The sequence below is a fragment of the Gopherus flavomarginatus genome, chromosome 22 (assembly GCF_025201925.1).
Source record: "Gopherus flavomarginatus isolate rGopFla2 chromosome 22, rGopFla2.mat.asm, whole genome shotgun sequence".
Lineage (NCBI taxonomy): Eukaryota > Metazoa > Chordata > Testudines > Testudinidae > Gopherus > Gopherus flavomarginatus.
The window spans coordinates 6,287,931-6,302,802 of NC_066638.1; the positions used below are offsets into that span (position 1 = coordinate 6,287,931).

Below are 14,872 nucleotides of genomic sequence, written 5' to 3' on the forward strand. Positions count from 1 at the left end.
AGTGATCTCAAGGACACAACTCATGTGTTACAGGCCTGCATACTGACAATGAACAGCACCTCGCTCCACTATTTGGCTGACCAAAGTCAATGGGACCATTTGAGTAAGACGCTACTTATGACATCAGAAACATTTGAAGGATCGGGGTCAGAGTCAGCTAGAAAGGGAGACCTGGATAACTAAAAAAGGCCCATGCAAACATCTCCACGAGGAGCAGAAAAACTCTTATAATAAAAATTAAGGATTTAAAAAAAAAATCAGGACAGACTGTGTCCAAGAGGTTGAGTCAGACACTGGGATTTTTTTTAGATGAGTCAATTTGGGAGGGAAAAAAACCTCAATGCTTATTTCAACAGTGCCCCTTGAAAGCAAACCCTGTCCTGCAGTGACTGCAATCCAAACACTGCCTTATTATTAATTATTTTATATTGCAGGACTGCCTAGGAGTCTGAGTCATGGCCCTTTGTGCTAGGCGCTGCGCAAACATAGAACGCAAAGATGGTCTCTGCCCCAAAGAGCGATAGCCCCAGCGACTCAGCAGGGGCCTTCCCAAAGATTTCAGTGGGAGATGAATTGGCTCCTGTATGGAGCAGAGGAGACCCTGAAAGTGAAACTGACTAGCAACAAAAGGGAAACTGACCAGTGGGTTCCCATTCAGCAAAGCGAAAAGCTTTTAACCTGACAGTGTTCTTTTTAAAGTGCATATAAAATATATGGCCCATGACACTTCCTAACATAGAGACCACTAGGGACCAGGACATAAGTTGCAGGAGATAATTAATAGTCCTTTCACATTTACACCGAGCCTTTCATCCTGATGGATCCCAAATTGCCTTGGCAGAAATTTCTTCCTCCTCCCCACTGAATGCAGCCTCCTGGGGTGGAGCACTTCGGCTGTTAAACACTTCACAACACTACCACAAGACAGGAAGTGAACGTGCTTTTAGGGGCAAGAAGTGCAACTCCCTAGGTGCTAGGAAAGCACCTGGCACCGTCGTCCTGGCTGTCCAAAGGTAACGGCCCATACATACCAGCCTTCCCTACAGGGCTGAGTTTCCAAACCCCTGATTTTCCCTCCCTCCAGCACAACTGAAAAAATCCCCCTTCCCAATTGTACGAGTACCACAGATGGACCTAACAACTCTCTGCCCAGACCTGATGCTGTGTGCAGTCTCCACTTCCACACCTTGGCCTGGATACTGTCAATTAGGGCCCCATTCTGTACACACACACTCACACGCCTTGGTCCTTAAAGGTCAAGCCGACCCCACTCAGCAGAAATGGCTCATGCATCAGATCCTTTTGTAGAATCGGGACCCTCGGTTGTAAGCTGTTGGTGCAGGGGGCAGCCTCTCACCCCCACAGCCTGTCTAACGTGGTAAAGAGCTGCTCTATGACGTAATTACTGGTGAACCAAATCCATCTCTGGTGTGACTCCATTGAAACCAGCGGCGAACCTGGCCTGGTGTCTCCAATTCTCAGTGCCTGAAACCACCCCTAAAACTGCAACATCCTTCCCTGGGGAGAGCATGTGTGCGTACTTGTGGCAGGGAACAACACCTGCGGTGGGGGTTCCAGCAGGAACTGCAGTATCTCCAGGGTGCCTGGAGACAAGCGCCTGCTTCCCCTCTCTCTCCTTCTTTCATCCCTTCCGCTCTCACTCCCCCACTCCCTCTGGCTTCCCAGGCACGCTGCCACCACCTTTCCTGAGCAACGCATCCCAGCAGCGAAGCCAAGCGGTAATTAATGGCGCTGTTTTGCCAATCACTGGATCAGACTTGCTACCACTGGCAAGCACAGGCCTTCTTATTTATTTTACTCAGCGGCTGTTGGTAAAACTCCACTGCAAGCGCGAGGCTGGGAGCTGGAGTGACGAAATCCCCTCCAGGCTTCAGGATTACTCTGGGCCAGAGAACACACCATTCATCCCTGCCTCGTGCCTGGTGTAATTTACAGGAGGAGGTAGGGGGTCCATCTAACCAAGAGTCCGTAGCAGGGGTATAGGCTAGCAGGAACTGTATGAAATGTGGCTATTCTCTTTGCTACACAGGAGCTAGATAATCTCTCTCTCTCTGTGTGTCTCCAAAACACCCCTCCTTTGGAAATCTTCCAAGCCTTCTTCACCGCTCCAGGAGCTCGGGACACGGTACTGAGGACTTGATCCAAAGGCCACAGAAGTTGTTGGAAAGACTCCCGTTGACTGTAGGCCCCAGAACAGTGGAACCTGCTTGCTGCATCAGAGTCATTCCGAAGCTACTAGCTGATCTCTGGGCTAACCATTCCTGGAGCGGACCAACCCCCAAGCTGAGCTGCAGAAGAGAAGAGCACCCACAGCACCCCTTGGATTCAGCCAGGGTATATTTTGTAGACGGCTCCGCATTCCACAACCCAGTTTGGTCACAGCACTGACCAAAAGTCCCTGTGATGAGCTATTCAGTGGCCTGCACGAAACAGGCTATACCCAGCTGTTTGGTCAAGTTCTGACAGGACGTCAAGAAAGCAAAAGAGGGCAAAGGGACAAATTGGTGAGGCTCTTGCTCTGCCCATGGCTTGCTGCGTAACCTTGGGCAAGTGGCTTTGCCATTCCTGTGCCTCAGTTTCCCAACCTGTAAAATGGGGATCATGAATGAGACTGACATCCTTTGTAAAGTGCAACTGATCCAAAGCACTCTGTAAGAGGCAGGTATTATTACTATTAATAAGCTGACAGCTCAGATGCAGTCCTGTTCCCATCCGATGTCTGTCTGGTGGCTGATACGAAATGGGTTTGCAAGGCTTCAATCCACATTGCCCATGGCGAGATGTCTCCATCAGAAGAAACACCACCAAAGAAGACCAAGGGCCAAATGAGACCTGGAGGCTGCACCACCCTCTCACCCTGAATGGGGTCCCCCTCAGGGAGGAGTTGGGGGGGAGGGCTAGGGTTGCAGAAGCTCCTCACTACTTTTAGGAATTAACCCCTAAAACTATCAGTCCGGCAGAGGCAGAGAGAGACCCTCACTGTACCATCCAGGACTAACACCCCCCAGCACCTCTGTAGTCATTCTCCTCACCCCAAAATCGCACCATCAAAGTCATGCCTCACCAGAGTCTCGGAACCCTCATTTTCTTTGCAGGTTTCTACTGGGGCCAGATGCCAAGGCAATGGGCACATGCCCACTGCATTCTCCCACTCACCTTGTCAGCCAAACAATCCCCCAGCTCATGCCCAGCTCGGGAAATGAGCACACACACACACACACACATCTTAGGACAACACCCCACTGGGCTGTGAGGGGAGACAAATCGCAGAGCCAGAGGTCTGCTGCCACCAGCCTCCAGTCAAACCCACCCCAGCCAATCACAACTGCCAATCTGGGACAAGGGTAGGAAAACCAGCCAGCCAAGTCCCTGGTGGTTCGGGTATCCCCACGCAGCAGGGTCACGAACCACATTCGTAATCCAGGCCACACGCTCAGTCGCATCGCAAGGCTTCTGCGAGCGTCACAGCTCTGGGTGAGGAAGCCACACTCGATGCGACCACATCGGGAGATGCTGCCTGCCAGCCTGGATTCCGGCTGCGCTTCGTGTCCACCCCACTCCTCTGGATCGCCGCATCCCCCATCCCAATCGATTCCAGAGCCATGCTGCACAGATGGTGCATTTTTGCCAAGATGTTGCTACTGTCAAGGGGGGAAGGGTTGGTTTAAAACATTCACACACCCACCCCGAACCTTTCACCGATGGAGTTTCAGCCTCCCATGCTCTGGCACTGCACTTTAGCTGGGCTGCATGCTTCACAGAGTAGAGCATCGTTAATTCCATGTCCCCTTATCTGTGCAGGGTGCAACGATCTACTAAGAAGCACCGAACAGGAGCCTGAAGATGCGACTAACGAACTGCCTTTACCTATAACAGCGTCCCCCCTTTGGAAAGAATTCCCCCTCCCCACCCCGCATGGAGGGGATGTCCTCTCCAAGGGCAATACCGAGGTGCACGAGCGTCCTTTCCCTGACTGCACAATTACACGGCACGTCTCAAGACACGTCAAGGACTCCAGTGAGCTCGCAGCGGGCTGGGAAGCGCTGGCACAGAGAGCATTCAAATCTGGCCTAGAAAACCAAAGGGTCGCTCAGGCAAGACGTTAGTGAGCATCCCTGCCGCAAAGCAAGCGGGAGCAGCGAGCGGTCACGGTTGTCACCCTTTCACCACAGGCATGGCTCAGGCTGGAGGGAATACAATCATCTGACACTGCAACAAGTTACTGTCTTGAAAACAAACAGTGATGGATCTGCACACATGTCCAATCGCTCTCTGCTCCCAGCCGCTCCTGGAACGAGAACTCACTCTCCCCTGCCCATCCCTGCCCCCTCTTTATACTGCTCACACAAATCCACCACATACGTATGCACACTCGGACATACACACCATGCATGCACGTGGCAATATGCCCGCATCCACACCTGACACCATGCCCACACCTGGTAACATATATGCCCATGGTGCCCAGCGAAACAGATCCAGCTTTACACACCCAGTATTCACAAACCCAGGAATGCATGCCCCTGACACACGTACCGGCCAGACTGAGCCAGGCACTCACACCCTGATGCTAGTGCAAAGGGACCCAAACACACCTGCCACATCCAACAGAAAGGCTCTAAGCTCATTCTACAATACACTTACTCAGATACACCTACACCCTGGTGCTAGTACAGACCCTGCAAAGCACACTTACACACTACAGCAGTGCAAACAGCCCCAGCAGCGCACCTGCCTGCCAGTGCCTCTGCACCCAGCAACCTACGCGCATGAGAGCAGAACCCACAATTCCAACACGCAGGCTGCAAAGGACATAGACCCAGCATCGCAAAGACATTACCTGCCGACAGAAAATTAGTTGCACATGCTAATTCAGCCCTGGCTGGAACCTAGTTCCAAGCCCTTACACAGGGCTGACCTTGTCTCATCTTGTGCCAGGACATTAAGAGCAATTCCAGGACACTTTCAGCCTCGCTACAACTCATGTCTACATACAGGCAGCGGGACATGGGTGCCACACACCAAAGCACGCCGCACCAACGCACACCTCCCCGCCGTACAAGCACAAGCATCCAGAGAACTCCCGATTCAAGCTGTGTCAAAACTCTGCCCTCTCTTATCCCGGGTGACGTGCCAGGGATTGTTCATCTGGATCGGCCACGCACACTCCCATATGTCTTGCTTTCAAAACAGAAATGTATCCGATTAATACTTCTAATGAGAGCCCTTCCAGATGGGCGGTTATGGACAGCACGGAAAAAACAGAATACCCTTGCAGAGCTGAGTGTGTCCTCTCTCTGGTCGCCTCTAGCAGGAGCCAGAGAACACTCTTCTAAACAAAATTCCTCCACCGCATTTTGATGTTTATGCTGCACAGAATGTTTAGTGTCTCTTGCACTTCTGATGCACTGTCCATTAAATCCCTTCTCTCCACCTCTTTACTTCCCATCTGCTTGAAAGCTGCCCCCTCCATGTTTTGCCCCCGATCGGAAACAAACAAAAACCAAATGAAAAAAACCGGGAAAGCATCTCACCCGCTTCTTCATCGGAAAAGGCCAATATGTATATTTCAGCCTCCAAAGAGAACCAATTACACTACTGGGGCTGCTTAATCCAATTAAAACTTAGCCAGCTAATGAGGCAGCCATCGGCCCTCAGTGAAAGGGGGGGAGGGACTGTCGCTGAGCAACGCAATAAGCAAGAATCCTTCCTTGTCTCCCAGCTACACCGGAATTTCCAAAATTCGCCGGAGAAAATCAGCTCGGCAGAACATGCAAACTATGAAGGTGCGTCCCCAAAATGCAAGCCCGGGGGAGTTCTCTGCGTGGTTAAACACACCGATTCCCCTCGCATTCTGTTTGCATTAAGAGAGCGACCCCCCACAGTCTCCCCTTCTCCCCCCCCCCGAGTCATTACAAATAAAAATCAGGACTGTTTTTTCGCATTGCATGAAAGCGCGGGGGGGGGGGCGGTTTGCTGATGCGAAGAGGACGGGGACGCAAAGAACTGAGGTGGTGCATCACTCCGGCACAAGGCAAATGCAGCAGAGCCAGCGAGGAGGAAGACCCGAGCCAGCTGCAAGCTTCGCCTTCTGGGATAAGCAGGGGGGACCACCCCAGGGGAGTGTTTATTACCCTCAGCCCCCTCCTCTAAACCGATCGGCCCGTCCTGCAATGAACCCGAGCGGAAAACTTCCATCGCTCCAGGGAGCCCACTGAACACGCAGCAATTGATTTTTTTGTGGGGGGGGTAACACGGAAAGGAAAAATCAGCCCCCTCTATCCAGGGCGAAGGGGATTTGGGAAGTAAACTTGGGGGCTGCCGCTCTCTGCACGCCGCGAGCTCTGTGCATCCCGTGCCCAGCGAGTCCCGAGGAAGGGGGGCGGTGGAGAGCAGCGGGGGGGGGAAGCTTTATTCCGCAATAAATCGCGGCAGCCTCTCATTGCGATCGTTACGAAGTTGAGTAGTGGGCGTGATGGCGGCCGCCTGCTGTCTGGGGGCTGGGGGTGGAGGCGGACAGTTTGGTGGCATGCCACTGAGGGTTAACTCTTTGCAGCCCGCTCCCCCCGCGGGGCCGGGGGGCCCCACGCGCGCTCCCCCCCCTCACCTGATCTCTGCTAGCAGTACTTTAAGCCCTTGCAAGACGAGGCGCCCGAGCAGCTGAAGTTTGCCATCCCTGGGAGCCGGCCTGTGGCTGGGGAAGGGGGGAGAACGCGCCCCCGGCCGTGCGGGGAGGGCTCCGTGCGACGCAGCGGCTCGCTCCGATCTTCTCCCCCCCCAGTGTGAAATGAGGGGGGCACGATTAAAAACCCCTCCTCCGCACAGCGTCCCCCCGCTACTGGCCGCGCGCCCCCACCCTGCGGGGGGCTCCACGCTGGAGGCGGCTGCAGCCGCTGTCGGCGCCCGGAGCCCGGGGTTGCATCCTCCGGCGGGCGGGCCCCTGGCCCCGGCTCCCTGCAGCAGGGCTGGGGCGGCTGGCGGGCGGGCACTTGCGGCATGCGGCTCGCGCCGGGCTGTGTGACAGCGGCAGCGCCGGGCATGGGGCTGGGGAGCTTGCGCGGTAAGGGGGGGAGCGTTGGGGAGGCGAGTCCCAGGCTTTAAGGAGGCCCCGGGCAGCTCACTGCAGAGCCGGGGGGTGCCCGGGGCGCAGGGGGAGGCTGGGCGCGGGGGAGATGCCGGGACCTGGCTGGTGCATCCCTGCTCCTCCTCTTCCCCTGCTCCCGGGCTGCAGAGTTCGCTCCCTGCCCTGCTAAGGGGGCAGCAGGATTTAAGGTGACCCTGGCATGTTCGCTGCAGGGACTATAGCCGCGGGGGGGGAGGGGGTCCTTTCCCCCTCCCTCCCCAGCCTGATTGCTGACAGGTTCTGCTCCTAGGTGGGGCGGGGGGCGTGTACACGGGCACCGCTGTGTTGTAGGAGCCGAGGGGGTGTGCCCAGGTGTGTTGCATGGATGTCTGTGCATATAAAGAGGAGGCACCTCTAGGTGTGCAGAGGTTTGCAGTGCACAGGTGTGTGTGCGCGCACACGCACAAAAGTGTGCATGGAGCTGTGCCCAGGTATGGAGAGCTTTGTGGGGCACAAGTGTGTTGGGGGGTGCACGGTTGTAGTGTGTGCACACATCCATGTGTCTAGGCTTGTGCCTTTGCTTGGCCACATGTGTTGGGGGAGGGGGGTGAGGGTAACTATTAACGGCCCAGATCAATGTAGGCAGATTATGTATGGACACATGAGGTCTGGAGCATGTGTGGTTATGCAAGTAGAGAGCACACAGGATGCCTGTGCCCATAGTTTTTTGGGGGGGGCGCTGTGGGGCACAGATGTGTTGACATGTGCTGCGCGCAGGTGAGTAAATGTGAACTGCGCAGAGCTGGTGTGCTGAGTGCTTAGATAGGCACACAGGTGTTGTATCACGTGTGTAGGTGTGCAAGGGTGAAATGCGTGCACACATGGGGTGTGTGCATGCCCGGAGTTGTGTGCACATGTACTGAACATCTCCGTGTGCATCAGTGTGATGTCTAGGTGCACATTTGTGTTGTGTGATCATTCTAAATCCGATCCCCTGACAAAGACACGGCCCTGCAGCGGGGATGCTGACAAGGGTCACAGAGTTCCGGCTGCCAGGAATTAGCCTGGAGTCGGGAAGCATGTTTCTAGGAGGGTGCCAGGAATTGTGCCTGGGCCACTCAGCACAGACCACATGGAGCGACAGAAGTCACACTGCAGCAGGGCCCAAAAACCTCTCAAGCATCAACAGCATCACTGGGGAGCAGCCTGGCTTTAAACTAGACTGATTCCCATTCCTTATCCCCAGCCAGATCCCCATCATCTCCAAGGACTTCCTCAGCTGGCAGCTTCCCAGCCCTCCATCTCATCTGCCGGGCTTGCTACCCAGCCGATGCTATTCAAACCCTGTTGATTATTCACGGCACACAGCTGGATGGTTTTGCGGTGTGAGCGATTCTCCCCCAGCGGATTGAAACCGCTTTCATTTGTGACCTCGGCCCAACAGCAACAGGTCACTTAGACGGCTGGGCAAGGGGAAACGCTCAGTAATTTCACAGGCAGCGGGAGGATGAACAGTAAAACCGCACTCCCTCTGTGGCATGTCACACCCCGTGCACCGCTATTAAGGCATGGCGTACAGAAACAGCTGGGATTTCTGGGCACTGCTGCCCTCTACTGGAGAATATCCAAACTGATCAATAGTATCATGGTCCCTGTACTGGCAAGAGACAGGCTGGAACAGTGGTTAGAGTGCTAGGCAGGGACTCAAGATTCTTTTCTCCCTCCACCAGCTTCCTGTGTGATCTTGAGCTAGTCAAGTTCTGTGCCCCAGCTCTCCATGGGGATAACTGTACTTCTCCACTTCACAGGGTGCAATCAACCATTTAAATCCTTCAAACAGCATTTAGAGCAGGAGCCAGGCCTCCCTCCTCCCCATCGAGCCTGCTGGCTGATGAGAGGCCACACTGGTGGGTTTCTCTAACTTAACATTTTGACAGGGAGAGGTTCTTGGCCTATTGTGCACCTGGTCATCTCTCCCCTTTGGACCTGTCCAGCTTTGGGAGCCCTACCCAGGGTTTGGTCTTTCTCAACGTCTGCACAATGTGCCCAGTCATTTGATGATGTTGGCATCAGCCAGGTGGAGAGCCTGTAGCCTGCCGTCGAAGTAAGTCAGTGGGCGCATGTCAGGGATCTGTGACAGTCTGACGTTGACCGCAGCTGCATCGCTGGGCATTCGAAAAAAACCATTTAGAGAGATTGGCCACACAGCTGCCCTGCCCTGTTCAGAGATGACACCAGGTGCCTTAGCAGATCAAAAGCTGGTTGGGTCAGTGACAAGGGAGTGATTAACCACTGTCGTCACTGGCCACTCTTTGCGCCAAGCAGATTCCCCCGTTGTGGTGGCATAAAGGGTGTCTAGAAGACAGGCAAGCCGGCGGGTGGGTGAAGAGGTCTGTGTACAAAGGGCAGGTCATTACTAGAATCATAGAATATCAGGGTTGCAAGGGATCTCAGGAGGTAACTAGTCCACCCCCCTGCTCAAAGCAGGATCAAGCCCCAACTAAATCAGTTTTTTCACAGATCTTGGCTAGCAGCATGACGGAGACCCGTCTAGCTCAGGATCACTAGAGGACAAGCCTGCCAAAGGTGCAGGCCACAGGGAAGGAAAGGTTGTGAGGTCCTTCAAGTCCTAGGAGGCAGCTAACTACGATGAACTGACTGGGGGCAGGGAAGGTTATGCTTTCTTTTGCATTGATGAGAAAGTCATTAAGATGGGAAATACTCCATAACAAATATACCCAAATACAGATCATTGCAATTAATATAATTGTACGTGGGAATATCCCGGAAGAAATACGCTTTCACACAGATAATTGCAGCTTGCCTTCACCATTAATGATCCCTCAGTCAAGGTACAAGGGTCTTTGCTCATTTGGTGCACATTCTGTACTGAAAAAAAAATCCATCCGTAAGTAGGCATTATGACACCACAGCAGGCAATGCCTGTGATTGTACAGCGTGGTCTGTGTGTGCTCCGCTCCAGGGCTGCAGCTGGGAGCTGACGGCACGGCCCAGTGGATTGAGATTCTTGTCCCTGATCCATGCTCACGTTCACCCCCTTAGCACCCTGGTCCTACGAAGGGCAGAGCACCCTCCCCTCTTACTGACTGTGGTGCAAGGCCAGGGAGCTCAGCACCATTCAGGATCAGGCCCTCACCCCATGTATTCCTGGAGGGAAGTGCTGAGCCTTTGGGCATGAGGATAACACAAAGCCTTCACTTTTGCCTCTGGCACAATGCCCCGCATGTACATAGAAATACAGCACAAGAAAAGACCAGGGACCAAATTCCCTGTTGGTGCAAACTGGCACAAGAATGTCAATGGACCTGGTCCAGCTTGCACCAGGAGAGAATTGGGCCTCAGATCTCAGGCTCCTCCCTTCTGTTCTTAGACGTGGAGGCTAATTTCTGCCTCCTGACACTCCCCCGCCCTCCCCTAGCCAGGCAGAGGAGGGACCCGTGGCTTTTGGCACGGGAAGGGCCCTGCACTATCCTCACTGTTACCAGGACAATGGGGTGCTTGCTCCAGAGTCCCAGCTTGGTTTCAGAACCATTGCAAACCCCTCTCCTAGGACCAGCCGTGGAGGGAATTTCTCGCTCCTGGCAGGCCAACTGCAGAGACCAGCATCCTCTCTTCCTACAGAGCAAGGGAAGCAGAGGCAGCAGGGAAATCACCCCCACCACCTCCTCCTGGCGTGACTAGCTTGATGGGGACACTGCCAAGTGCGGCCTGAAATCCCACAAATTCATTTCCTAGGAGCCGCTGGTCATGCAACTTGTTAGACAATGACTAGAACCTGCCAGGCTGCATCAGACGTGTGGGCCCACCTAGCGTAGTGTCTTGCCTTCGACTTTGAGCAGCCCCAGGAAATTCCCAGGGAAGGAATATCTCCTGCCTGGAGGGAGAGCATCTCTCACCCTCTGGGCTCCATCCTGACAGAGCAGCGGCTTGAATTCCCACTAGTGACCTAGACAGGAAAGGCTCAATAACCTTCCCAGCCCCTGTCAACTCATCCATTCCTCTCCCCTCCTAAAATTAAAGTTCTCAGCAGCACACGATGAACAAATTAATGCAAATTGTAAGGTACTGTACAGCCAGTGTAACCAGAGAGGCACAAAGGGCATAATTAGAGCAGCAGCCGAGATTATAAAGGTTGTAACATCAGGGCTTTGCAGGACTAATGGAAATTGGACCTGTCCATTAAGGCAGTAATCACTAGCCAGGTTTACACAGGTCCCCTCGGTGCCTGGGCATTTCTTATTGATTTTATTGTTTATTCATTGCACTCGTTTCGAAAGCACTCATCACTGGATGACGCGGGCACTCCTAGACGGACGCAGACGTGAGATGTAGCAGTGTCCCCCCGATGCCGCTGGTCTGAGGGATTTTTGCCCCCACCCTGCTTTGTTCCCGCATCACCATCCAAATTCCATGCAATGCTCTGCTATTAACGTGTGCCGCTTACTTGCCACCCAGGCTCTCTCAGACAGAAAGACAAGACCAGGATTTTCAGCACCAGAGCTGGTCAGGATTGTTTGGACATCAGAAAATGCTGACTGGTTGAAACCCAGTCTGGTCACGGGAACGTCCTAGATTCAATCCCACTTCGGTGAGGAAGGCTTCATGGGGCCAGGATGGAATTTCTGGTCAAACCAGAGAGAGACCAATCAACAGCCCTGCTGACATGTTGGACAGCCAGGTTCGGGTCGCTGTTCCGAATCACACGAAGCAGGGACTTGCACCTGAGTTTCCTACCTTGCAGGCGAGTGTCTGGCCCACTGGGCTATTGGTTATTCTGGAGCTCAGATCTCTCTGGTTTTTCTTGACAGCTTTCAGAATATCTTGGTTTCCTCCCTGTGCAAACCAGAATTTTTCAAAATCTGAGAAATTGCCATGGAACTGGAAACCCATTTCTTCTCCCTCCAACTCTGGTCAGCACCCAGGGAGGGGCCAGGTTTTCCTAAGAGCTCAGCACACTGGATACCAAGTTCTTTTAAAAATCCAACCCTCGTTTAGCTGCCCACCTCCATGGGAGCTGAGCTGATGGAAATCCTGGCTCGTTGGGGCCAGGTTTCAAGAACTCAGGCCTAGATCCGCAAAGGTAGGTAGGCTCCTAACTTCCACTGTAAAAGCAGCAAAGAATCCTGTGGCACCTTATAGACTAACAGATGTTTTGGAGCATGAGCTTTTGTGGGTGAATACCCACTTCTTCAGATGCATGTGGTGGAAATTTCCAGGGGCAGGTATATATATGCTAGCAAGCAAGCTAGAGATAACGAGGTCAGTTCAATCAGGGAGGATGAGGCCCTGTTCTAGCAGTTGAGGTGTGAAAACCAAGAGAGGAGAAACTGGTTCTGTAGTTGGCAAGCCATTCACAGTCTTTGTTCAATCCTGAGCTGATGGTGTCAAATTTGCAGATGAACTGAAGCTCAGCAGTTTCTCTTTGAAGTCTGGTCCTGAAGTTTTTTTGCTGCAGGATGGCCACCTTAAGGTCTGCAATAGTGTGGCCAGGGAGGTTGAAGTGCTCTCTGTGATGCAGTAGGGACTGTCTGTGTGGGGAGTGGGAGAGCAGGGGAGGACTTTAGGGGATGGACGATGCCAGGGCCTGTAACCTGAGCTAGGTAAGGGAGGGGAAAGGTCAACACCTTTGCCCGGGAAGGGGACAAAGGAAGGGAGTGGCAGGAGGGAAGCAGTTGGAGTTTGGGCTTGGGGCTGCGTGGGTGGAATTCAGGGTATCCTAGCTAGGATCCAAGCACCCTGAAAGCCCAGAAGGACTCGGTGGAGGGGTCCTGACTGTGCCTGCAAGCCCTGCTGTAACCTGTGTTCCTGTTGTCCAATAAACCTTCTGTTTTACTGGCTGGCTGAGAGTCACTGTGGGTCCCAGGAAGAGGGGTGCAGGGCCGGACTCCCCCACACTCCGTGACACTCTCCTACAGGTTTTTGTATATTGCCATTCCTAATGTCTGATTTGTGTCCATTTATCCTTTTCCGTAGAGACTGTCCAGTCTGGCCGATGTACATAGCAGAGGGGCATTGCTGGCATATGATGGCATATATTACATTGGTGGATGTGCAGGTGAATGAACCAGTGATGGTGTGGCTGGTCTGGTTAGGTCCTGTGATGGTGTCGCTGGTGTAGATATGTGGGCAGAGTTGGCATCGAGGTTTGTTGCATGGATTGGTTCCTGAGCTAGAGTTATTATGGTGCGGTGTGCAGTTACTGGTGAGAATATGTTTCAGGTTGGCAGGTTGTCTGTGGGCAAGGACTGGCCTGCCACCCAAGGCCTGTGAAAGTGTGGGATCATTGTCCAGGATGGGTTGTAGATCCTTGATGATGCGTTGGAGGGGTTTTAGCTGGGGGCTGTATGTGATGGCCAGTGGAGTCCTGTTGGTTTCTTTCTTGGGTTTGTCTTGCAGTAGGAGGCTTCTGGGTACACGTCTGGCTCTGTTGATCTGTTTCCTTATTTCCTCGTGCGGGTATTGTAGTTTTGAGAATGCTTGGTGGAGATTTTGTAGGTGTTGGTCTCTGTCTGAGGGGTTAGAGCAGATGCCGTTGTACCTCAGTGCTTGGCTGTAGACAATGGATCGTGTGATGTGTCCGGGATGGAAGCTGGAGGCATGAAGGTAGGCATAGCGGTCGGTAGGTTTTCGATATAGGGTGGTGTTAATGTGACCATCACTTATTTGCACCGTGGTGTCAAGAAAGTGGACCTCCCGTGTAGATTGGTCCAGGCTCAGGTTGATGGTGGGGTGGAAGCTGTTGAAATCGTGATGGAATTTTTCCAGAGTCTCCTTCCCATGGGTCCAGATGATGAAGATGTCATCAATGTAGCGTAGGTAGAGAAGGGGCATGAGTGGACGAGAGCTGAGGAAATCAGACATTAGGAATGGCAATATACAAAAACCTGTAGGAGAGCACTTCAACCTCCCTGGCCACACTATTGCAGACCTTAAGGTGGCCATCCTGCAGCAAAAAAAACTTCAGGACCAGACTTCAAAGAGAAACTGCTGAGCTTCAGTTCATCTGCAAATTTGACACCATCAGCTCAGGATTGAACAAAGACTGTGAATGGCTTGCCAACTACAGAACCAGTTTCTCCTCTCTTGGTTTTCACACCTCAACTGCTAGAACAGGGCCTCATCCTCCCTGATTGAACTGACCTCGTTATCTCTAGCTTGCTTGCTAGCATATATATACCTGCCCCTGGAAATTTCCACCACATGCATCTGAAGAAGTGGGTATTCACCCACAAAAGCTCATGCTCCAAAACATCTGTTAGTCTATAAGGTGCCACAGGATTCTTTGCTGCTTTTACCGATCCAGACTAACACGGCTACCCCTCTGATACTTAACTTCCACTGATTACCTACCTTTGCGGATCTGGGACTCAGCCCCCTTTTAGACACTGCAATAAGCAGCCAGATTTTCAGAAGAGGTCAGCATCTAACAAACTGGGGTCTCGCTCTCCGATGGGACCTCTCTGCGCTCTACTGCAGTTGACGTAACAATAATGGGGCAGACCCCAAGAACCTCTCCACCCGCTAACAATTGCAACCTCCTCTTCGAATCTCTTTTCATAAACTTTGCTCCACATAGCACGGATGAAGAAACAAACGCAGCAATAAAAGGGAGATTTGTTTTGCAAGATTATCTGTTTTAATGGAAAAAGGTAATAAGGACCCAATGAAGGTGTCCTGCAAGGCACCTTAAAGAAATTTACGATGCCCGGTCACTACCACTCCCCTGCCTGTTGGTGCATACAAATTGGTGCATCTCCTCCATGCAGT

The 14,872-nt window shown here is 52.9% G+C and overlaps 1 protein-coding gene across 9 annotated transcripts in view; it reads right to left on the minus strand.

Moving 5' to 3' along the window:
• Nucleotides 1-14,872, minus strand: part of ADGRB2 (adhesion G protein-coupled receptor B2) — a 162,857-nt gene that overhangs the window by 93,635 nt on the left and 54,350 nt on the right. For 6 of the 9 annotated variants that reach the window (XM_050932414.1, XM_050932413.1, XM_050932412.1 and 3 more), the window contains exon 1: nucleotides 6,629-6,933. The exons of 1 other annotated variant lie outside the window; for it this stretch is intronic. The gene's annotated coding sequence lies outside the window, so the exon portion shown is untranslated. Of the gene's footprint in view, nucleotides 1-1,701; nucleotides 2,607-5,291; nucleotides 5,455-6,628; nucleotides 6,934-14,872 lie in introns of those variants that run through there. 2 more of the 9 variants (XM_050932407.1, XM_050932408.1) reach the window with 2 other exon arrangements.